Here is a 25,575-nt window from a genome sequence, read left to right as displayed (position 1 = left end):
CTTCTGTTAACCTTATGTCTCAGGTGCTGGGTCCACAATAACATTGACCATCTTCTTCCATGCCTGGTAAATACATAATTTATTATCTCATAGGGGACAACGATAGCACAAAAATTCTAAAAATATAGGTTATTGATAAACCATCAGATTAATAAGGATTTTGTGAACAGGCATTTCCTCCCATTGACTTCAATGGGGCTACGATATTTGCGCTCCCTATAACTTGGTAGAGACGCGGCAGGCATATTTCTCAACTTGCAAGCTGGGGAACCTGAACTACCCACTGAACACCAGCTAGGACTTCAGCCTTTTCTCCAAAATCCCAAGCTCCTTTTAAAACTGACAGATCCAAGTAGATGTGACAGATTTTAAGGAGGAGATCTTGAGCCATAGTATCTGGACAAAAATTACAACAAATAAGTAAATGACTGGAAAATAATAACTCGAATTGGCACTACTGCCTGAATGTTGGTGTTGGAATACACTGATTTATGGACAGAGTCTCCACCTTGTACACCAAGTATATAGATCTGCAGACTCAGAGCGCCATAGACTCATTAGTAAGTAAATTCATGGACAGCTTCCTCCAGGGTGCCACTGAAAAATCACAGTTAGAAAGGGCACTGTGTGATTTTCATTTGACAGTCTAGGGGCAGCTAATTGAAATTTGAGGAATGGGCCAGCAAACAATGGCCCAGCCAACATGAGCAATGTTCCTGATACTTGAGACAATAGGAAAAATACAGGGAGGACAGTCACAGTGCTAACTCAAACACCACCACACATCCAGCTGCTCAAAGCAAGAAGAAACACTGAAACAGCATCTGCAGAAGTCCTGTTGTTTGAAACAGTTGTGATTGAGTAATCAACAGTTAGGGAAACATAACATTTTCTGCAACCATGATTCAGGAAGAGAATGATTGGAAAGCAAGTACATTGTTAAAAGATGATTGTGAGAAGATTTCATTTCACATAATATTGATGCCAGTACTGACTGGGACATTTGTATCTTAATTGGGGACAGATGTTCATGGTGAAGAATCTGACTATGGTAATTCCATTTAATGTCAACAAGAAATTATTAGAAATAACTCTAATCTCGGTGGAGACAGCCACTGTTTGGTTCTTGCATAGTACAAATGTTTGTTATTAGTTCAATTCTGAATGTTGTTCAAGACAATAACCTATCCCTCAACATCAGCAAGACGAAGGAATTGGTTGTTGACTTCAGAAGGAGTAGCAGACTGCACGATTTACATTGGTGGTGCACAAGTGGAACAGGTCAAAAGCTTTAAGTTCCTTGGGGTCAATATCACAAATGACCTGACTTGGTCCAACCAAGCAGAGTTCACTGCTAAGAAGGCCCACCAGCGCCTTTACTTCTTGAGAAAACTAAAGAAATTTGGCCTGTCCCCTAAAACCCCCACTAATTTTTATAGATGCACCGTAGAAAGCATTCTTCTAGGGTGCATCTCAACCTGGTATGGAAGTTGTCCTGTCCAAGACCGAAAGTAGCTACAGAAGATAGTGAACACATCACACAAACCAATCTTCCATCCTTGGACTCACTTTACACCGCACGCTGTCGGAGCAGTGCTGCCAGGATAATCAAGGACACAACCCATCCAGCCAACACACTTTCCATCCCTCTTCCCTCCGGGAGAAGGCTCAGGAGCTTGAAGACTCATGCGGCCAGATTTGGGAACAGCTTCTTTCCAACTGTGAAAAGACTGCTGAATGGATCCTGACCCGGACCTGGGCCGTACCCTCGAACTATCCAGACCTGCCTCTCCATTTCTTTGCACTACCATACTTTACATTTTTCCATTTTCTATTAATGATTTATAATTTAAATTTTTAATATTTACTAATTTAAATATTTTTTAATATTTAATATTTGTAATCCAGGGAGAGGGAAGCACAGAATCAAATATTGCTGTGATGATTGTACGTTCTAGTATCAATTGTTTGGCGACAATAAAGTAAAGTGTGAATCTAATCTCTTGAGGAGTTGTGAATGGAATGAAACATTATAAGATACTTGGGTAAACATGACAACACATACAAAATACTGGAGGAACCCTGCAGACCTTCATCAGGGTCTCGGCCCAAAATATCGACTGTTTATTCCTTTCCACAGATGCTGCCTGGACTGCTGAGTTCTTCCACCATTTTATATGTGTAACTCTGGATTTCCAGCATCTGCAGAACCTCTTGTGCTCAAGTAAACATTACCAGCTTATGCAAAAGCAAAATATTGCAGATGCTGTCAATCTAAAATAAAAACATTTTTTTTTGTGTGCCATACTCTACCAGAGCCTTGGCAACCACTTTTCAAGTGGTTATAAGTGTTGCCTTGGAGGAAAGATTCTGTGAGTGGTCCCCCACGTCCTTCTCACAACACAGTCTTTTTTTTTTACGAGGCCGAGTTGTGAGCTCGACACTCAACCTGGCACGGATGGAAAACGTGTCCAGGAGCGGCCCGACTGGGTTTGAACTCGGGAACCTTCGCTCCGGAGTCCGGCGCTGATGTCACTGTGCCACCAGCCATCCTAAAAATAAAAGCATAAAATGCTCAAAATGCTCAGCTGGTCAGGTGTCATCAACAGAAAAAGAAATAGGGATAATATTCCAATATTTACGATTCAAGATTGTTTAATGTCATTTCCGGTAAACAATTGTAATAAGAATGAAATAATCATTACTTTAGATCCGATGTAGCATAACCCCCCCCCCCACATAAGATACAGGACACAATAATAATACTAAAACACACACAATAAATCTACATGCATAATAAACATTATCTACATAGATTGATTGTACGCCCAAACAGTGCTGCTAGGCAGTACATAAGGTGATTGACGGGAAGTAGTGCGTAGAGGTATCGATTAGTCTTACTGCTTGGGGAAATTTACTGTTTTTGAGCCTAGTAGTCTTGGTGTGGGTGCTACATAGCCTCCTCCCTGATGGGAGTGGGACAAACAGTCCAGGAGCAGGGTCTGTGGGATCCTTCATGATGTTACTGTCCCTTTTCAGCACCTTTCTGTATATATGCCCTTGACGGTAGGTAGACTGGTGATGTGTTGGCCAATTTTGACCGTCCAGTGTAGACCCTTCCTCTCCACTGCAGTGCAGCTTCTGTAGGAAGCAGTGATGCAGCTTGTCAGGACGCTCTCTACTGCGCCTCTGTAGAATGACGTGAGTATGGCTGTGCAAAGTCCAGCTCTCTACAGCCTCCTCAGAAAGAGATATCAGTGAGGTTTCCTGACTGTGTAGCATGTGCTCTGAGACAATGAGGTTGTGTGTGATGTGCACTCACATAAGTCTGAAACTGCTTGCATATTTAAAAGAGGGTGTGAATGGTACGATTTTTCCTGAAGTTGATAGCCATCTCCTTCATCTTGTTGCCATTAAGGAAGAGGTTATTTGCCTAGCACTGGGCCTCAAGCTCTTCCACATCCTCCCTGAAGGCCATTTTATCACTGTTGGTGATGAGCCCCACCACTGTCGTGTTATCTGCGAGCTTGATGATGCGATTGCTCGGGTGTTTGCCGTGCAGTCATATGTGAGCAAAGTGTACAGCAATGGGCACAGCACACAGTCCCGAGGGACATTCATGGTGAGGATGATGGGGAGAGAAGAGCGGTTGTGCATCCTGACTATCTGAGGTCTATTTGTTAGGAAGTCCAACACCTATTCGCATAGTGAGAGCGAGGTTTAGGAGTTTGTTCACCAGGGTCTGTGGGGCAATAATGCTGAATGCCGAACTGAAATCCAGAAGCAGCAATCTGACATAAGTGCCCTTGTTTTCTAGGTGTACCAGGGCCAGGTGAATGGTGGATGCTATGGTATCTGTCAGAGAGTGTTTCTATCGGTAAGCATGTTGGTGAGAGTCCAATGTGGCAGGAATGGAGCTTTTGACGTGTATCATTATCAGCCGTTCAAAGTACTTCATCATTCAGGTTTATGACCTTTCATTATGTTGATGTCAATCAGATGTCGCCTTAATGTCAAAGCAGTCCCACTCTCACTTCTGTTTGAAATTCAGCTCTTTAATCGTTCTCTGGACAGCTGTCTGGTGCAAGACCCTTAACAGTGTCGGTGTGCAGAGGGATCTTGGGGTCCAAGTTTATAGCTCACTGGAAGTGGCTACACACGTTGATAGGGTGGTTAAGAAGGCATATGGCATGCTTACCTTCATTTGTCAAGGCACTGAGTTTAGAAGTCAGGATGTTATGTTGTAACTTTGTAAAATTCTAGTGAGGCTGTATCTGGAGTACTGGATGTAGCTCTGGTCTCTCCACTATAGGAAGGACATCAAGGCTTTGGAGAGGATGCCGAAGAGGTTTACCAAGATGTTGCCTGGATTAGATGGCATGGGCTATAATGAGAGGTTGGACAAATTCGGGTTGTCTTCTCTGGAGCTGCAGAGGCTGGGGGTGGGGGGGTGGTTCTGATGAAGATTTAATAGATTATGAGAGGCATAGACAGATTAGACAGGCAATATCATTTTCCAAGGGTTGAAATGTCTTTTACCTGAAGGAGATAGGGGGTAATTTCAAGGGAGGTGTGAGGGAAAGTATTTTACACAGAGCGTGGTGAGTGCCTGGAATGCACTGCCTGGGGTTGACTAGAGGCAGAAACATGTAAGACTTTTAAGATCATTTAAATAATCACGCGAATGTGAGGAAATTGTAAGGATATGGATGTTGTGTCGGCAGAACAACTTAGTTTTGGTAGCCAGTTGATTACAAACTTAGTTGGTTTGCACACCATTGTCAGCCAAGGGCCTGTTCCTGTGCCATCTATCTTCGAACTGTATCTGATGGAGCCAAAACCAGCTATCAGTGAGCAGGTTATCCGCTGATAAATGCCTCTGAAATGCACTGTCCATGCCACTTTCTCTGACTTTCCTGAAAATCTCAATATACAAATTGGTCAATTCTTGTCAAAATTCTTTACAACTGTTCTCTTCCATGGAAACTAATAACCAGGACAAATCTGGAGACTCCAAAGCACTGTTGGAGAAGTAGAAGCAAGAAGTCAACATAGCTTTGGGACTTCATTATGGAAATACAAAAATTGCCCATTTTTACATGGGAAAGTGACAGGGGAAATACTGTAAAACCTCGTAAATTCTAGACCATTATATCTTGTGTAAGCAGTTTGGTGCAGCTGATTGAATTAGTAGGCCAGTTTAGAGTGAACCACATTGACAGGAACCTGGAAGTGCATGGAAGCAAGCACAGGTAAAATTGACAGATTTTCTCCAATTACTTAGTAGTTTACCATAAGAGTTTGTAAAATTCAGAATTACATATACTATTTTTTTTATTTTCCAGACCAATTAATAAGCTGATTTAATACTCCCATCCCCTGTGGCGGGATTTTAGTCTATGTCATCAGACTGTTACTTCAGGCCTCTGGATTACTGGTCTGGTGACATAGCCACTGCATTAGTGTTCCTGATATTAATAGATGATCCATTCCTGTAAACATACTGTCAGAAATCCATCGGCCAACTTCTCTAAGTATCTTGTCTACTTCAATTAAATCTTTTCTCATCTAAACTCCAGAGAATATACACAGGGTCTGTTCAACTTCCTCCTATCCCACAAAGCTAGCGAACCTACCTGCCAACCATGCATATTCTTTTATTAACCAAAGATACCAAAATTAGTGTCATCTGGGTGAAGCCTCCACATTAACCCCATGACCACATGAGCTTCCCCCCTCCCCCCAGTCCTCCAGTTCCCTCCCTCATCCCGAAGATGTACTGTTTGGTATATTCATTGGTCACTGTAAATTAACCTTAATGTGTAGGTGAGTGGTGGGAACTCTTCAACAGTTAATGTGAGAAGATTAAAATGGGATTAATGTAAGAATGGTGTAAAAATGTGTGCTTGATGGCTGGTGTAAACTATGGGTTAAAAGGCCTATTTCCCTGTTTGACTATCTCCAGGAGATAGATGACAAGGGGATATTGCATAAATGTGTCTTGCACTCACTGGAATATAAAAGGTTTAGGGGCAATATGAATGAGCTTTCAAGAATTGTGTAAAAATGATTAGTTTGATAGAAACTTTATAAACTGGTGCAAAAACCTAGAAGAAAGATACACAATCTTAAAATCAGAGCCAACTAGAAATGCAATTGCTCATTTTTACATAGAAATATGATATAGCAAATACTGATATTTTCCTGAAAATCCTGGATGATTACATCGCCTATAAGCAGCTGTGTTAAATCTGAGGTTAATGGATTTTTGCAAGGTAAGATTATTGAAGGATAGGGATCATAGGCAGGCGGCTTGAGCTATAATAAAAGTCAGTAGATTGTTTGAATTGAGCAATAAGTTTGAGGTGCTGGGAGGATATACCTGTTCCATTTTACATGTTCACACATAGGTCTCTCAGACTAACTCTCTAACCCAGCCTCAATGCCACTCTGCATACTGGTCTTTGGGACAGAGGCAGTTCATGGCAATGCTGCATTTCAAAAGTATGGATGCCACCTAAGGATTTTCCCTTTGGTAAGCTACAGCTTGTGGAGAAAAGCTAGGATAAATAGGATTAAAGGGACAGTAATTATGCAGGTTGTTGGAGAGATGGCTATTAAAGTGAAACCCGGTGTAAAGGTTTTATGAACATGTGAGATTTCAGTGCCATAGGAAGTGACAGCTGCAGACCTTGCTTCAATGGTTGAGCCTCAGTGTATCCATCTTTGAAGGGCAGCTGGTTTCAGACCTAGATTCTTTTGCTCCAATGTTCCTGAAGTTGATTGGACCTGCTTTTCTTTTCACTGTAGTAGAGCTTCTAGCGTTTCCCACTTACACACCATATCTGAGCACTTCCCTACACTGCATGCATATGAATGCTCCCGTTCATTCTTCCCCAGCAATTGCATTGGGAAAGGTGTCTGGGAAATGTGCAGATCTGTCAAGGAGGCGTTCTTCGTTTCTTCCTTCCAGTTGGTTCCAGGACATGGACAGGACCCTGCCTTCACTTTGTGTTGGCATCTCTGTGACCTGCCACATTTACAGTACACCAAATAAATCAGCAGGTTTAACGTTTGGCCTCAAATCCACTTCAACACAAATCCACATAAATTTTAAATGAATCCCAGGTAGCAAAAGAATCACAGCTCAAGATACGTTGAAGAGACATCTCATCTCACTCTGCCTTGATTGGGATTAGAATTTTTAAAACCCCTCAATAGTCTGACAGTAAAATACTCAAACACCATGCAGAACCAAAGTGCTAGTGCTTGTGAAGCAAGCTAAATGTTAAACTGCTCACTACCATGTGGATCTCTCCCCTCCCGACACGTTTGACAGAATTTCTCCAACCTATAAGTTAAAGTCTCCATTCACTACTGAAGCACAAGAGAGACTGCTGATGCTAGGGATTTGGAGCAACACACAAGAAGCTGGAGGATCTCAGCAGGTCAGGCAGCATCCATGGAAGGCAATGGACAGTCAATGTGTTGGGTCAAGACTCTTCATCAGGACTGGAAAGATAGAGGGGAGGTAGCCAGTATAAAAGGGTGGAGGCAGGGTAGATCTAGAGCTGGTGAGTGTCAGCTGGATCCAAGTGCTAGGCAGGTGAGGGAGGGACAGAATAGGAATGATGTAAGAAATGGGAAGTGAAAGGTGGAAGTGACAAAGGGGCTGAAGAAGCTGGAATCTGAATGGGAAGAACAATAGACCATGGAATAAAAGATAGGTTGAGGAATGTGTAGATGATGGGCTGAACAAGAAAGCAGGGCAGGAGAAAGAGAAGGAGTGATGGGATGGGACCATGGGATAACCAGAAGTCAGAGAAATTGATGTTTGTGCCATCAAGTTGGAGATTTCCAAGGTGGAATATGAGGTGCTGTTCCTTTCATACACATCCAGTCTCAGCTTTACAGTAGAAGAGGCCATAGACAGACATGTTGGTGCGGGAATGGAAAATGGAAATAAATTACTGGCGACCAGGAGATCCTGAATATTATTACAGATGAAGCAAAGGTGCTCGATGAGATAATCCTCCAGACTTCATCGGGTATCACCGATGTAGAGAAACCCACAAGAGGAACACCAAATGCAACAGATTATCTACTGTATTCACTGCCTCTCCTGGAGGGACTGTTCAGAGCCCCGAATGTTGATTAAGAAGGATGTTTAGGGGCAGGTTGGGAGGAATGAGCAGACAAGGGGGTCTTGGAGAGCATGATCCCTGTGGAAAGGGGAGAGGGGGTAAGGGAAGATGTGACTGGTAGATGGTGGAAATTGTAGAGAATGGTATGTTGGATTATAGTAGGAGGTGAAGACAAGGAGAACTCTATCCCAGTGGTGTCAGGGCAGGGATGGGAAAAGGGCAGATACTGTATGCAGAAATAGAAGAGACGCATATGAGGGCTACGTTCTTAGCAGTGGGGTGGAGCTCCATTTTCTGAAAAACTATGGATATTTCTGATGTCCTTTAGTGGAAAGTCTTATCATGAGAACAGATGCAGCAAAGATGGAGGAACAGAGAGCAGGGAATAGCATCCTCATAAGTGACAGGCTAGGAAGAGGTATAGTCAAAGTAACTGTGAGAGTCAGTAGGGTGGTAAATAAGACCATAAGACATAGGAGACATAGGAGCAAAATTAGGCCATTCAGCCCATCGAGCCTGCTCCCCCATTCCACCATGGATGATCCTGGATCTCACTCAGTTTCTCTAGGACTGAATGCAGAGGCTCCAGCTATGACTGCCTTTTTGTTGGTTAAGTGAAGCGATTCACATTTGAAATCTACACTGGCAATGCTCCCCAATTCTTTCTCCACTGCATTGACGACTACATTAGTACTGCTCCCTGCACTCATGTGGAGCTCATTAACTTCAGTAATTAAAGCCACCAGTTTCTACCCTGCCCTCAGATACACTTGGCCCATCTCCAACACCTCTATCCCCTTTGTTGATCTCACTGTCTCCATCGCGGATAACAGATCACTAATCTCCATTAACACCGAAAGGATCATTTTTGTTTGGGACAATATTTTGCTGGGGTTAGGGCAAGATAGGCACATAATCTACCCAGCAGAATATTGTATGATGCATATGGAATTTGGGTAATTGTGTCCATGTGGCCAAGAAGGAACGTTGCAACCTAATACCCATTCCCACCACCATATTTTTTAATAACATTGCAGTTCTGTAGTTTTGCAGGTTACAGCCTATCTTTCTTTATATGCATTTTTTTCTGTTTTTATCATTTATTTAGCCGTTGAGTTTTAATCTCCAAACATCAAATGAAAGTGGAGGAAAACATTGGTAGTTTACCAATCCTGATGCAGAAAATCAGTCACATGCAAAGGGCCAACTGAAGCTCCTTAAAAGGAATGGAAAGGAGTTGGGGTGTTTACAGAACTTACATCATAACTGTGGAAGCCGTAAAATATCAAACCAGAAGTGGTTGCTGTGAAAAATGAGTTGCAAAATTCCAAACAGCTTTCACCAAAAGTAGCCAAAGAGCCCCCCAGGTCACAGGAGTAGAAAACTGCAGATGTTGGAAATCTGAAACAAAACACCCAAATACGATGGAAGTGCTCAGTAGGTCAAAAAGCATCAGTGGAGAAGAGATTTAGAAAACTCGATTCCTGTTTTTCCTCTCCCAACTGATGCTGCTGAACTTGCTGAGCACACCTAATAATTTCTGTTCCCTTCAGGTGGAATAGGCAGCGCTGAAGCCTAGCCTGCATCCCCTGCCTTTTGTGGGGCTGGTGCAGAAACAGGAACAATGTGGGCTCATGGAAAAGGCACTGGAGTGCAGACTGTTCCAGGTCATTTTCATCCTTGGATCAAAGTTATAGACAGAAAATCAGCAAGGTGGTAAGCTAGCATTTCTGTTCTTTCTGGGACTTTGGTCTCTTCTAAGATTCAGTTTTGTTTTTCAGAAGACATATATATTGACTTCTGGTTGTTCTAGGTTCAATGAACTCTGTTGATACAGGTTTCAGAGTGTTGTAAAGTTTAATTCAAGTTTTGTTGTTGCATTTTTCTTTTAAATATTATTAGGAGTGACTTCTTCTTCTTCTTTTTGGGCCTTAGCTCCCAGTGGAACACGGGCCACTGATGTCCTCCCATCTCCATCATCCAAAGTCAATGGTACAGTTGGAGTTCATCAATGTTTCGCAAATCCATTGTATGCACTGTACATGGGATTGGCCTAACAGCTTCACCAGTGCCCTGTTGGCCAGCCTTCCCTGTTTTCCCTCTCTCACAATGGGGACGTAGGGTTGGACTTTGAGAGGCATTAGGAGAGACTAGGCTGTTGATACTGTTGCAGAATCTGAGCAGAAAGTTCAAAAAAGGTTCAAAGGTTCTTTTTTTTAATCAAAGTTTGTATCATAAACAACTCTGAAATCTGTCCTCTCCAAATAGCCATAAAACCAACAAAGAATATTAATGTCATTCAGTGAGACACATCAAACCCGCTCCCCTGCACAAAAAAGAATGGCATCCCAATCATCAACTGATTTAATTTATGAAACAGGTGATTAGAGTTCCCACCTTAAACCCTTCTCCTTATCGTAAATATTTCTACTAATCATAATCAAACTCCCACACAAGTCAAGTATCACAATAATATTTTCACTAACACCTAATTTGAAGTATGATAGAATACTCTTCCCTTGTCTGGCTGAGTGCAACTATGACAATAGTTCAGAAACTGGACATCATCCAGGACAGAGCCAGAAACTGGACATCATCCAGGACAGAGCCAGAAACTGGACATCATCCAGGACAGAGCCAGAAACTGCGCCGTTTAGAAGAAAAAAAGTTGGGGGGGGGGTTCGAAAGCATTTGGGTCTGTTCTGGAAGTTACATTCTGAAAAAATTTGAGTTCCCTCATCACATCTGCATCACAGCCTGGTATGGAAACACCAATGCCCTTGAATGGAAAATCCCACAAAAAGTAATGGATACAGCCCAGTCCATCACGTGTAAAGCCCTCCCCATCACTGGGCACATCTACACAAAGCACTGTCACAGGAAAACAGCATCCCCCATCACCCAGGACATACTCTCTTCTCACTATTACCATCAGGAAGAAGGTACAGGAGCCTCAGGGCTCACACTACCGGGTTTAGGAATAGTTATTACCCTTCAACCATCGGGCTCTTAAACCAAAGGGGATAGTTTCACTCACTCCAACACTGAACTGTACCCACAACCAATGGACTCACTTTCTGGGACTCTTCATCGTATGTTCTCAATGTTTATTGCTTATTTATTATTATTATTATTAATATTTCTTATATATTTTCACAATTTGTTGTCTTTTGCTCTGGGATTGTCCACCCTGTTGTGGGGCGGTCTTGCATTGATTCTATTATTGTTATTGGATTTATTGAGTACGCCTGCAAGTAAATATATCTGAGATGTAATTAGTGACATATATGTACTTTGATAATACATTTACTATGAACACCTGGGTCAGTGCCCTGGTACTCAGAGATAACAGTATGATAAGAACATAAGAAATAGGAGCAGGAGTACGTCATCTGGCCCAATGAGGCTGCTTTGCCATTCAACAAGATCATGGCTGATCTGATCAAGGACTCATCTCCACCTACCTGCCTCATCCCCATAACCCTTAATTCCCCTACTTTGCAAAAATCTATCCAACTTTACTTAAATATATTTACTGAGGTAGTCGCCACAGCTTCATTGGGCAGAGAATTCCACAGATTCTCCACTCTTTGGTACAAGCAGTTCCTCCTCATTAGAAATATTCAACCTGTCAGTCAAGACACTTGGCTTATGTTCAAGGTCCTAAATTTACTCCCTGAATCTTGAGGCTATGTCTCCTAGTTCTAGTCTCACCTACCAGTGGAAACAGTGGAAACAACTTTCCTGCGTCTATCTTATCTATCCCTTTCATAATTTTATATATTTCTATAAGCTCTCCTCTCATTCTTCTGAACTTCAGCGAGTACAGTCCCAGGCAACTCCATCTTTCTTCATAGTCTAACCCCATCATCTCTGGAATCAACCAGTGAACCTCCTCTGCACCACCTCCAAAGCCAGTATATCCTTCCTCAAGTAAGGAGACCAGAACGCAGTACTTCAGATGTGGCCTCACTAGTACCCCGTACAGTTGCAGCATAACCTTTCTACTCTTAAATTCAATCCTTCTAGCAACCAAGGCAAATATTCCACTTGCCTTCTTGATAGCCTGCTGCACTTGCAAACCAATCTTTTGTGATTCATGCATAAGCACTCCCAAGTCCCTCTACACAGCAGCATGCTGCAATTTTAAACCACTTAAATCTTCTATTTTTCCTTCCAAAGTGGATGACCTCACATTTACCAACATTGTACTCCATCTGCCAGACCCTTGCCCACTCACTTAACCTATCTATATCTCTCTGCAGACTCTCCATATCTTCTGCACAATTTGTTTTTCCACTCAGCTTAGTGTCATCAGCAAACTTAGATGCACTGCACTCAGTTTGAAATAACTTCAGTGCATGGACCGCAGTGATGGGTATCACTTCTTCACCCTCTCATAGGCAACCTGGACTACCAAGAAATGCCAGCCACACCCCAAGAATCAATGTTAGAAAACCCACTCTTAGGCAAAATGTGTAACTAAAATTGGAAGCGTCCATATTTCACAGTTTCTTTTTAAAAGAGACTGATAACCAGGATTCACTTGATTTTACAATCTAACAGGGGTCTCTCCACAATGTATGCCAAATCAAAATGGGAGAAAGAAGCCAACATAAAATTGACAGAAGATGATTGGTTAAACATATGCAGAACACATTTGACTACTTCAAGTTCAGGTCTATGGAGGGAATTCACCTGGAAGAATACCTTAAGATTTTTTGTAATGCCAAAAATAAATAAGTTACAAAGTAACAGGCCTGAACAAGGTCAATGTTGGAGAATGTGTGATAATATGTTGGCTGATCATATTCATGTTTTCTGGGAGTGTCCAAAGATTTTGTCTTATTGGTTAGATGTGGTAACAGAGATAAGGTCGATAATCAGCCCAGAGATTAATTTTGACTTTAACATTATTTATTTGGGTAATGTACCAAATGGCTCAAAAAGCATGAAAGATATTTGTTACAAATAGTACAAGCAGCCAGTAAGAAAGTGATTACCAGGAAATGGCTAAGCAAAGAGTCTCCTACAGTCCTGGAATGGATAGAAATATTTCAAGAAATTTACGTTATGGAACAATTGACTTTCTCTCTGAGTCATGCCACTAAAAAATTTGAAAGATACTGGGAAGATTTGGACATTTTATTTGAACCTGAAATGACTTCTTCACTGTACATTTACTTGGTTTGAAGAACTTTGTTTTATTTCTTCCTATGAGGGAACCTGCAGAATGGACTTCAAAGTCATGGATCTTAAGGTCCCCTAGACTTTGAAGGACAATTATGGACATAAGAATTTTGGTCAACCTTGATACAGCAATGCAACCCATTTCTCTATTCATTTTTTCTATTATAAGATGCGGATTTTACTTCACATATGATGACCCTGTCTGTCTGTTTTTATCCTGTTTGTTCTGTTATTGGCAAAACAATAAATAAAGTTTAAAAAAAGAGGGAGTTTAGTCCGATATAAAGTTTGTTAATGAGTAGAAGAAACCCTTCTTCAATGTAGAAACTTTTATTAAAGTTTCTTTACATCCATGGAAACACGTGTGAAGGTTTCCCTCATTGTTGTAGATTGGAATCACAATAACGATCCCCTGCCGCACTTATGAAGCGTACGTACTGCAGGTACAGTATGCAGTTGTGATCCGTCAACACTCACTTCTCTTAAGGTTCTGAGAATATTCCTAAATCAGGGAAATAAAGTGAGAAAGTTACTGCACCTACTAAATATCTGAACACTATGACGTTCCGAGGAAGGGTCACCGACCTTGAACATTAGCTATATTTCACTTTCCAATGGCGTGGCCTCACCTGCAAAGTGTCTGCCGTATTTTAGTTGTTTCGAGTTTCAGAATCCCGGCAGCTGCAGGTTTTGATTTGATTTTCGTTATCGGAAGGTGTTAAAAATATTCAACTCGTCAGTCAGGACACTGCTTTCGTTCAAGGTCAACACTTTAAAAATAAAGGACAGGCGTTTACAAGTAGCCCTTTACAAATGTGCACTTTCCTGTCCATCAAAATAAACCTGTTGGTGGACCCGTATGATGCTTAAATTGTCACGTGTTCTATAACCACAGCTGCAGACTCTGCATTGCTGCTAGTTTAGAACAATTTCGTTCCAGTTTTGAAGCTCCGATGCAATAGCATACCGGTTGAGCTGGAGTGCAGTGCCTCTGCACGGGACAGCATTGTGCAGCGTATTCGTGACGGCCGTTCCCTAAAACCAAGAGATCCAATTTCCTCCACCCGAGTATGGTTGCACTGGGAAATCCCAAACCTTGAAGAGTTTGCCGCAGTTGATCCCAGCCTTCGGGCAGTGAATGAGTTAATAGCGGGCAAACAAAACTCCGAAGTGGTTGAATTTGTCGCGGGTGAAGGGGAGGGGGGTGGGGTGGGGTGGGTGGGGGAGTGCGGCGGAGCGGTGTTTTTGAGGCTAGGTGGAAAGGGGTTTGTCTCTTCGCATCGGCTGCCAGCTGCCCGTGAAACCTGAGACCAGAGGCAGAGAGGCTGAGATCTGTCAGTCCAGACCCGGACTGCTGCACACACATACACACACACAGACGCAGACATGAGACAAGCAAACACACTCTGTCTGTCTCTGCCCCAGTGAAGCCCCGCGCCTCGCTCTGCAAACTCTGGTACTTCCTAAGTGGATGCCACTGGACTCCAGAGCTGTAAATAAGGCGCCAGGACAATAGCCCCCACAGGAGAGAAGGGGTCAAAACTTTTCACTGAAGAGACAGCTGATTTTAGATCTACTTCCTCTCCGGGCTATTCGCTCAGCTGCAGAGTTCATGGCTGTGGATTGTTCTGGTGTGTGAGCAGTTCTCCCCACTTGTCTCTCGTTCCCACTTCTGATCCGTTCCACTCTTCTCGTCAATCCCACGGTAGGTTTATATTTTAAGGGGTTATTTCTGTGTGCTGGACAGTAAAGGTCGAATTGGCCTTAGCTACAACCAGGAAGCTGCTGACGTCGGGGCTGCCTGCGTTCGATGCCGTTAGGCAATTTGGCTGCTGCGCATTCGGGAAATTAACATTAAGTTATCAGTTTCTGACCCATCGAATGGCCAACCCTGACAAAAATCCTTTGGAACTGCAAACCCCCGCTGCTTTCTGTAAATTGTCCTTGATGTGGTGTCATTTTATCCGTGTGCCTGCAGCGGGTGTTATGTCTACAAAGTCAGTGTCAATCATGATACTAATAGCGCGACCCATCTCATAATCTATATCCTCCGTGCCGTGTTGTAGATGTCACCACCGTGTCCCATGTCATCAGCATTCCTTGCCGTCTCTTGCTATCAGAATGAAATGCAGAGATCTTCAGATTACGCAAGATGCTGTTAGAACTCAGTAGAACTGTGGGGGGGGGGGGAGTGGTTGGTTGGTTGCTTGGTGGGGGTATGAGAAAATTGTTAACATTTTCCCCTGAGAGGCATTCAGATAATATTACATGGTTTGCCTCTGTCTGGCTCCAGAGTGCTTTAATCACTGTTTTAATTTTTGGTTGGAAAATGTGAATGGCCCGGCCAGTGCTGTGAATAAGACCTGCTGCGGTCTGGTTAAAACGTTTACAGCCTGAACTGTCAGATTCATTCACAGTTACCATCCACTATCTGCTAGAAAGGCAAGGGTTGGAAAACCCAAAAAGTATCGTTGCTCTGGCTTTCCAGCATCTGCAGAGTTTCCTCTGTTTAAAATAAACCTTGACCAGACTGATACAAAGTACAACCTTTATCACTTGTGCTCCACACCTGACCCAGGACTATTCCCAGAAAAGGAAGGTGAAATGGTCTTAAAATTGCACATGTCAAAGATAACAATCATAACATGTCGAGTCATCATCTTCTTCAATGTGAATTTCACAACATAAAAGAATTTTAGAAGCATTTCATATTTTTGTCATAGAATTAAAAATGCTCCTGACCTATATGTAGCCATGGCACTGACCTTTCCATAATAATTTGAGATATTCCTTCCACCTCCCCCCACACGCTGCCAGAATACATATTTCAGCAGCTGGCAGGAGGTACACTAAGAATGTTGAAACTTTTCCTTCTCACGGCAGCTTTGCTTGCTGCAGCAGTGCCTCATTTGTATTTCACTCTCCTGAGCTTTGACTTTCTTTTCTTGTAGAGCATGCCACATTTCCATCACTGTATTTGCTCCTTCTGTCACCTTGTTTGATCTGTGGCCCCTCTGGTGCAAGTTCACAGTGGCACCATCAGCATATTTGGCAGGCAGCAGAGAGTTTCCTCTTCTGATGGTTGGAGGGAAGGAATGTTTCCTGTCTCCTAGAGTTCAGGCTGGAGCTTCTGATTAAATACCCAATGTGCAACTGCTGCAATGAATGTGTGTCCTTAAAAAGGAATGCTGTTTTTAAAGCAACACACACAACACAGTGGAGGAACTTGGCAGGCCAGACAGCATCTGTGGAAAAGAGTAAACAGTGGACTGGAAAGGAAGGGGCGGAGTCTGCAGATTTTCTCATGTTTATGCCCTTTCTAAAAATAGTATTTTCCTGAGGGGCATTGCCACTTTGCCAGGTCCCAGCCTGCACCTGACATTCCTGCTCATTCACTTGCCAATTGGAGATTTAAGTGTCAAGCTCAAGCAGGGAAAAAAGGTACGGGGTCAGTTGTGGCACCTATCCCGCAGGTGGAACAGGAGCAGTAATAGATTTCAAGATAAATACTTCAACAAGTAGATCTTCTGAATGATATTATTAAAGAGGAATGGAGCTCGTGTGGGGACCAGAATCTGAATTAGGTTTATTATAAGACCATAAGATATAGGAGAAGAATTAGGCCATCTGACCCATTGAGTCTGCTCCACCATTTCATTATGATTGTTCCAATTTTCCTCTCAGCCCCAATCTCCCGCCTTCTCCCCCTATCCTTTCATGCCCTGACCAATCAAGAATCTATCAAGCTCTCACTTAAATATTCATAAAGACTTGGCCTCTACAGCTGCCTTTGGCAAAGAATTCCACAGATTTACCACTCTGGCTAAAGAAATTCCTCCTCATCTCCATTTTAAAAGGATGCCTCTCTATTCTGAGGCTCTGTCCTCTGGTCTTAGTCTCTCCCACCATAGGAAATGTCCTCTCCACATCCATTTCATCAAGGCCTTTCACCATTCAATAGGTTTCAATGAGGTCACCCCTCATTGTTCTGAATTCCAGTGAATACAGGCCAGAGTCATCACATACTCTTCATATGACAAGCCATTCAATCCTGGAATCATTTTTGTGAGCCTCCTTTGAACCCTCTCCAATTTCAGCACATCCTTTCTAAGATAAGGGGCTTAATCCTGCTCACAACACTCCAGGTGACCAGTGCCTTATAAAGTTTCAACATTACAGCCTTTTATATTCCAGTCCTCTCGAAATTAATGCTGACATTGCATTTGCCTTCCTCACCACAGACTCAAATTAACCTTTAGGGAATCCTGCACAAGGTTGCCCAAGTCCCTTTGTGCCTCAGTTTTTTGTATTTTCTCACCATTTAGAAAATATTTAACCCTTTCATTTCTTCTACCAAAGTGCATAACCATACACTTCCCAATACTGCATTCCATCTGCCATTTCTTTGTCCATTCTCCTAATCTAAATCCTTCTGTAGACTCCCTACTTCCTCAAAACTATCTGCCCCTCCACCTATCTTCATATCGTCTGTAAACTTAGCAACGAAGCTATCAATTCCATCATCCAAATTATTGACATATCTATGACATACGAGGGGTGATTGATAAGTTTGTGGCCTAAGGTAGGAGCAGTCAATTTTAGAAAACCTAGCACATTCATTTTTCAACATGGTCCCCCCCTTCATGTACACACTTAGTCCAGTGGTCGTGGAGCATACGGACCCCTTCTTTGTAGAAGTGGTCCCCGGCCAGGGTGATTGATAAGCTCATGGCTTGAGGTAGAAGAAGGTGAGTTATTAACTTCAAATTTTCTGCATTATCACTCAAAGAGTTGAACTGAACGTGCATGTAACGAGAGAGTCTTGGACCTCCAGGGATCCACAGCAGCGGTGATTGATAAGTTTGTGGCCTAAGGTAATAGGACATGAGTTATACAGCTCTCGTTACATGCACATGCAGTTCAACTCTGAGTGAAAATGCAGAAAGTTTGAAGTTTCTCCTCATCGCTTTCTACTTTAGGGCACAAACTTATCAATCACCCCTGCTGTGGACCACTTCTGGAGGTCCAAGACACCGACTTCTAGAAAGAAGGGATCCGTATGCTCCACGACCGCTGGACTAAGTGTGTAAATGTAGGAAAAATAAATGTGCTAGGTTTTCTAAAATTGACTCCTTCTACCTTAGGCCATGAACTTATCAATCACCCCTTGTAGTTTGTGAAATTTATTGTTGCAGCAATACAGTGCAATACATAGAGTATACTATACATTACAATATGACATATGTGCGATATGTTGTGCAAATTGCAGTGCATCCAGTTCCCTTGCTTAGCCTGGAGTTGAGTCTAGCCATGACCAATCTCTCAAAGCAATTCATGACATGGAACAGGTTGAAAATATTTGTGCACTGTGCAGCTAATCAACACTGATTTAGAATGGAGTTTACATAAAAGTTGTGGGAAATTCTGAAAAGTCCGGAAGTGTCAGAATAACCACAAGAGAAACCCTCTATGTATCTACATATTTTCCTCCATAATTGCACTTGAGACACACATGGAAAGAATATCAATGTATTTCGCAACTCACAAAAAGCCCTCAGCATTTCAGCCAGACTAGCATGGAAAGATGGCAAGCAGTTGATAAAGCACCCACACAGTGATCAAGTGACTATGCAAGAATGCATTGTACAGAAGTTTTACAGACCAGCCTCTTCTGAATATCTTTATTGGGCATCTTAGCCTGTTCCACAATCAGTTGTCATTTCCCCTATTTTTGTTTTCACTTCTCTCCAATGGGACCATTAAACTGAGCAGCAATACACAGATGCAATCTGTCCCCAAGTCGTTGTAAATACTTGGGGCAGAGGAATGACCCAGAATGTGACTGAGAGTCCAACACTCCCCCTCTATGTGCACTCATGGTGTTGGCTTTGATGTTTTGTGGAGGCCATTTGCAAATTTTATACTGGTATATTAGATGACAACAGGATTCTAACCTCATTGCCCCACTCCCTCCAGGACTCTGATGAGCTCATTTGGGTGTGACCGTATTGCAGTGTGGTAATCTTTGAAGATGTGAAAGAGCAACTTGATACTATAGCACAATATGTTCTGATAGCAATGCACCTGTCATTACCAGTACTGGTGAAATCTGCAGGCTTTATTGTTAGAATGATCTTGTGTGATAAAATACATATAATAATTTGTTCCAAAATCACGCAGTGACCAGGGTCTCCATTTGATGAAATTGTGACTTTACACTGTATGTTCTGACAGCAATATTTATTTATTATCTATCTATCTATCACAGTGCTATGTGAGATACAACACGGTAAAATGCCCTTCTGGCCCAATGAGCCGGCACTGGCCTTTTACACCCATGTGATCAGCTAACTGTGAATCCATATCTATTTGAAATGTGCGAGCAAACAAGAGCATCTGGAGGAAATGCACATGATCACAGGCAGAATGTACAAGCTCCTTACAGGCAGCAATTGAACCCGAGTCAATGGCACTGTAAGACGTTCTGCTATTTGCTCCGCTGCCTACAGTACCTGGGGATATCTGCTGATGGTATCAGAATAATCTTGCGCATTAAAATGATAATTTTTCCCGAAAACCACTGTGGCTGGGGTCTCCATTTGATGAAATTACTCAAAAACTTCTTGACGTGTACAGAACACCACTGACTTAATTTTAGTATATTTTCCCTCTTTTGACACCTGAGCATCTAACACTGTTCAACCCAAAACAGGGACATTAACATTATATTGACAACTCTCAATTGGGTAATCTTTCGGATTGTATCAGCACAGTCATTCATCAGAGAGTGCCATCTGACAAGACTATTTTCTAAAGAAAATTAAAGTGCAAATTTGCCTTTTTCTGCTGAAAGAAATGAACTGGTTAAGTTAATGCAGAGTTCATTCTTTTCAAAAACCAAGAGATCGACTGTATCTTAAAGAAGGAATTATAAAATGCAGATGACTATGGAAAGCTGCTTTTGGAGGAATTCCTGCTTCTGTTTTGCACCCTTGCTTGGATGTAGTAGCAGTAGTGCATATGGAGAATGCATTTAATCATGTACCACTTGGAAGTCTTGGTGAAAATGTTTGGACTTTTATTAAGTTAGCAGTTTAGGAAGAAATATGTTAGATAGTGGGAAGCAAATCTCTATCAGGTTATTGCAGCATTAGACATAATGTAGAGCAGGTTCAGTGCTGGGTCCACTTTCATCCTGTTTATATAAAAGTTGACTTAGAGAAAACAAGGACAATATTAAAAATTGCTAACGATGCAAGAGCATTTAGTTTGGTAAACAATATTAGGAATTTCAGCAATTCCAGTTCTGAAGAAGGGCCTTCGTCTGAAACATTGACTGTTTGTTTTTTTCCATGGATGCTGACTGACCTGCTGGGTTCCTCCAGCATTTTGGATTTCCAACATCCGCAGATTTTCTTGAGTTTATAATTTCAGAAATAATTAGGTTTATGAAATTGATAGATAAATAAAGTTGTAACTGACATATCTGTGTCAGGTAAAGCTTCTATGAAAAAAGAACGCAAGGCAGAGAAAAAAGGGAATTAAAATTTTTGAGAGCTGGCAGGTTGGGGTTTGAAACCTGAACCCTAAATCTGGCTCTAACCTCTTCATATCTTGCTTTAATATACATAACACATGGTAGGTAATTGAATCATTATTATAATGTGATTGTTTAGACACAATTTGATATTTAACTTTGGTTGACAGAGTCTCCAAGTTTCAGCAAGCCCAGTTACATTCAGATATCCCCTCTTTCCCTTCTAATCTCACCACTAATTGTCTCCCCATTCCTCTCCACTCCGGGCTCCTCCAAGCTCCCCCGGAATAGCTTTTCCTGATTCCACCACCTCTCAAACCTTTCCCTTGTTTTGGAGCCCAGCTTAGTTCAGGCCTCTGATCTGCCTTCATTTTTTCCCCCCTGAGCATCATTCAGACCTTTCTCCTTCACCTTTATTTTTCCTCATTCCCTACCTAATGAGAGACTGATGCTTTATAAGGCATTGGTGGGGACACATTTGGAGTATTGTGAGCAGTTTTGGGCCTCCTATCTAAGAAAGGATATGATGGCATTGGAGAAGGAGGTTCATGAGAATGATCCCAGGAATGAAAGAGTTAAAGTTTGAGGAGTAATATAAACTGGCACCTTCTTAGTGCAAGGTGTTTCGAGGGGGCTGAATGTGATAAGTGTATCCAGGAAGGTTTATTAAATTAATATGTGGACGGTCCAATGAGAGGAGGGGCAATACTGGACCATGTGTAGGGTAACGAGCCTGGCCAGGTGACTGACCTTTCAGAGGATGAACAGTTAGGGAACAGTGACCACAACTCCTTAACTTTCAGGATAGCTATCGATAAGGATAGGTACGGTACTTGTGGGAGAGTTTTAAATTGAGTAGGGTAAAGTATGGGGGCATTAGGCAAGAACTAAGAAGTGTAAATTGGGAACAGCTTTTCTCTGGCAAGTGCACATCAGACATGAGGAAGGTGTTTAAAGATCAATTGTACAGAATACAGGAAAGGTATGATCCTGTTAGAAGGAGGGACGTGGATTGAAAGATAAGAGAGCCTTGGATGTCCAGAGAGGTGATGAATTTAGTCAAGAAGAAAAAGGAAAGATATGTAAAGCTTCAGAAGTTAGGATCAAATGACGTGCATGAGGATTATAAAGAAGCCAGAAAAGAACTAAAGAAGGGAGTTCAGAAAGCCAGGAAGGGCCATTAAAAGTATTTGGCAAGAAGGATTAAGGTGAATCCCAAGGTATTCTATACATACATCAAGAGCAAGAGGATAACTAGGGAGAGGGTGGGACCACTCAAGGATAAAGGGGGAACATTTGCTTGGATGTGGAGAATGTGGGTGAGGTCCTTAATGAGAACTTTGCTTCAGTCTTTACCAATCAAAAGGACCGGGTCATTTGTGCTGAGCATATAAATGCTTTAGTACATTTAGAGGTCAAGGAAGAGGAAGTGTTGGGCCTCCTAGAGAGTATTAAGAAGGATAAATTCCCAGGGCCTATTGGGATTTACCCCAAGTTATTGAAAGAGGCAAGAGACGAGATTGCTGGGCCCTTGATCAGCATCTTCATGTCCTCTCTAGCCACAGGCGAGGTCCTGGAGGACTGGTGAGTGGCTAATGTTGTACCTTTATTTAAGAAGGGAACTAGGGAAAGTCTTGGGAACTATAGACTGGTTAATCTCACGTCAGTTGTAGGGAAATTGCTAGAGAAAATTCTTAGCGATAGGATATATGAGCATTTGGAAACCTATGGCCTAATTAGGAAGAGCCAGCATGGCTTTGTATGTGGCAGGTCATACCTTACCAACTTGATTGAGTTATTTGACAAGGTGACAAGAGTGATTGATGAGGGTAGGGCAGTGGATATTGTCGATATGGATTTTAATAAGGCGTTTGACAAATCCCTCATAGGAGGCTAATCCAGAAGATTAAGATGCATGGGATCCGTTGTGAGTTGGCTGTTTGGTTCCAGAAGTGGCTTGTGAATAGACAACAGAGGGTAGTGGTTGAAGGGACTTATATGAGCTGGAGGTCTGTACCTAGTGGTGTTTCACAGGGATCTGTGCTAGACCTCTGCTGTTTGTGATGTATATACAGTAAATAACCTGAATGAAAACGTAGATGGGTGGGTTAGTAAGTGTGCGGATGATATGAAAATTGGTGGAGCTGTGGATAGTGTAGAAGACTGGCAAAGAATACAGCACAATGTAGATCAGTTGCAGATATGGGCAGATAAATGGCAGATGGAGTTTAACCCAGATAAATGTGAGGTGTTGCACCTTGGTAGGACAAATGCAAGGAGACAGTACTCTGTTAAGGGCAAGATCCTAAACAGTGTTGCGGAGCAGAGAGATCTTTTGATCCAAATTCATAGCTCCTTGAGAGTGGCTACACAGGTCGATAAGCTTATGGAATGCTTGCTTTTATTAGTTGAGACATTGAGTTCAAAAGTCAAAAGGTCATGTTGCAACTTCAGAACACTCTGGTTAGGCCACATCTTGAGTATTCCATACAGTTCTGGTCACCCCACTTAAGAAAGATATTGAGGCTTTGGATGTTGGTGCAGAAGAGTTTCACCAGGATGCTGCCTGGCTTAGTGGGGTTGTGCTATCATGAAAGGCTGGATAAACTTGGGTTGTTTTCTCTGGAGTGCCGGAAACTGAGGGGAGGTCTGATAGAAGTTTACAAGATTATGAGAGGCATAGATAGAGTGGACAGAGAGTATCTGTTTCCCAGAGTTGAAGTGTCTAATACCAAAGAGCATGCGTTGAAGGTGAGAGGGAGTAGGTTCAAAGGGGATGTGAGGGTAAGTTTTTTACTCAGATAGTCATGGATGTCTCGAATGCCATGGATGCCTGGTATGGTGGAAGAGGCAAATACATTGAAGGCTTTTAAGAGATGTTTGGACAGGCATATGGATGTAAGGAAGATGGAGGGATATGGACATGGTGTAGGAATAGTGTTTGGGTGTTTGTCACACACACACGAGGAATTCTGCAAATGCTGGAAATTCAAGCAACACACATCAAAGTTGCTGGTGAATGCAGCAGGCCAGGCAGCATCTCCAGGAAGAGGTACAGTTGACGTTTCGGGCCGAGACCCTTCGTCAGGACTAACTGAAGGAAGAGCTAGTAAGAGATTTGTAAGTGGGAGGGGGAGGGGGAGATCCAAAATGATAGGAGAAGACAGGAGGGGGAGGGATGGAGCCAAGAGCTGGACAGGTGATTGGCAAAGGGGATATGAGAGGATCATGGGACAGGAGGCCCAGGGAGAAGGAAAAGGGGGAGGGGGGAAAACCCAGAGGATGGGCAAGGGGTATAGTCAGAGGGACAGAGAGAGAAAAAGGAGAGTGAGAGAAAGAATGTGTGTATATAAATAAATAACGGATGGGGTACAAGGGGGAGGTGGGGCCTAGCGGAAGTTAGAGAAGTCAATGTTCATGCCATCAGGTTGGAGGCTACCCAGACGGAATATAAGGTGTTGTTCCTCCAACCTGAGTGTGGCTTCATCTTTACAGTAGAGGAGGCCGTGGATAGACATGTCAGGATGGGAATGGGATGTGGAATTAAAATGTGTGGCCACTGGGAGATCCTGCTTTCTCTGGCGGACAGAGCGTAGATGTTCAGCAAAGCCGTCTCCCGGTCTGCGTCGGGTTTCACCAATATATAAAAGGCCACATCGGGAGCACCGGACGCAGTATACCACCCCAGCCGACTCACAGGTGAAGTGTTGCCTCACCTGGAAGGACTGTTTGGGGCCCTGAATGGTGGTGAGGGAGGAAGTGTAAGGGCATGTGTAGCACTTGTTCCGCTTACACGGATAAGTGCCGGGAGGGAGATCAGTGGGGAGGGATGGGGGGGACGAATGGACAAGGGAGTCACGTAGGGAGCGATCCTTGTGGAAAGCGGGGGGGGGGAGGGAAAGATGTGCTTAGTGGTGGGATCCCGTTAGAGGTGGCGGAAGTTACGGAGAATAATATGTTGGACCCGGAGGGTGGTGTGGTGGTAGGTGAGGACCAGGGGAACCCTATTCCTTGTGGGGTGGCAGGAGGATGGAGTGAGAGCAGATGTGTGTGAAATGGGGGAGATGCGTTTGAGAGCAGAGTTGATGGTGGAGGAAGGGAAGCCCCTTTCTTTAAAAAAGGAGGACATCTCCCTCGTCCTGGAATGAAAAGCCTCATCCTGAGAGCAGATGCAGCAGAGACAGAGGAATTGCGAGAAGGGGATGGCATTTTTGCAAGAGACAGGGTGGGAAGAGGAATAGTCCAGTAGGCTTATAGTAGACATCAGTAGATAAGCTGTCTCCAGAGATAGAGACAGAAAGGTCTAGAAAGGGGAGGGAGGTGTTGGAAATGGACCAGGTAAACTTGAGGGCAGGGTGAAAGTTGGAGGCAAAGGTAATAAAGTCAATGAGCTCAGCATGCATGCAGGAAGCAGCGCCAATGCAGTCGTCGATGTAGCGAAGGAAAAGTGGGGGACAGATACCAGAATAGGTTCGGAACGTAGATTGTTCCACAAACCCAACAAAAAGGCAGGCATAGCTAGGGCCCATACGGGTGCCCATAGCTACACCTTTAGTTTGGAGGAAGTGGGAGGAGCCAAAGGAGAAATTATTAAGAGTGGGGACTAATTCCGCTAGATGGAGCAGAGTGGTGGTAGAGGGGAACTGATTAGGTCTGGAATCCAAAAAGAAGCGGAGAGCTTTGAGACCTTCCTGATGGGGGATG

The 25,575-nt window shown here is 43.0% G+C and overlaps 1 protein-coding gene across 3 annotated transcripts in view; it reads left to right on the top strand.

Annotated features, from left to right (window-relative positions):
* arhgap24 (Rho GTPase activating protein 24) overlaps positions 1-25,575 on the top strand; it is a 705,958-nt gene that overhangs the window by 205,309 nt on the left and 475,074 nt on the right. For 2 of the 3 annotated variants that reach the window (XM_063043517.1, XM_063043518.1), the window contains exon 1: positions 14,698-15,039. The exons of the other annotated variant lie outside the window; for it this stretch is intronic. The gene's annotated coding sequence lies outside the window, so the exon portion shown is untranslated. Of the gene's footprint in view, positions 1-14,697; positions 15,040-25,575 lie in introns of those variants that run through there. 3 annotated transcript variants of the gene reach the window in all.

This window comes from Mobula hypostoma, chromosome 3, assembly GCF_963921235.1.
Source record: "Mobula hypostoma chromosome 3, sMobHyp1.1, whole genome shotgun sequence".
Taxonomy (NCBI): domain Eukaryota; kingdom Metazoa; phylum Chordata; class Chondrichthyes; order Myliobatiformes; family Myliobatidae; genus Mobula; species Mobula hypostoma.
The sequence above is the reverse complement of the archived record's forward strand: the minus strand, read 5'-3'. Positions and strand labels throughout refer to the sequence as shown.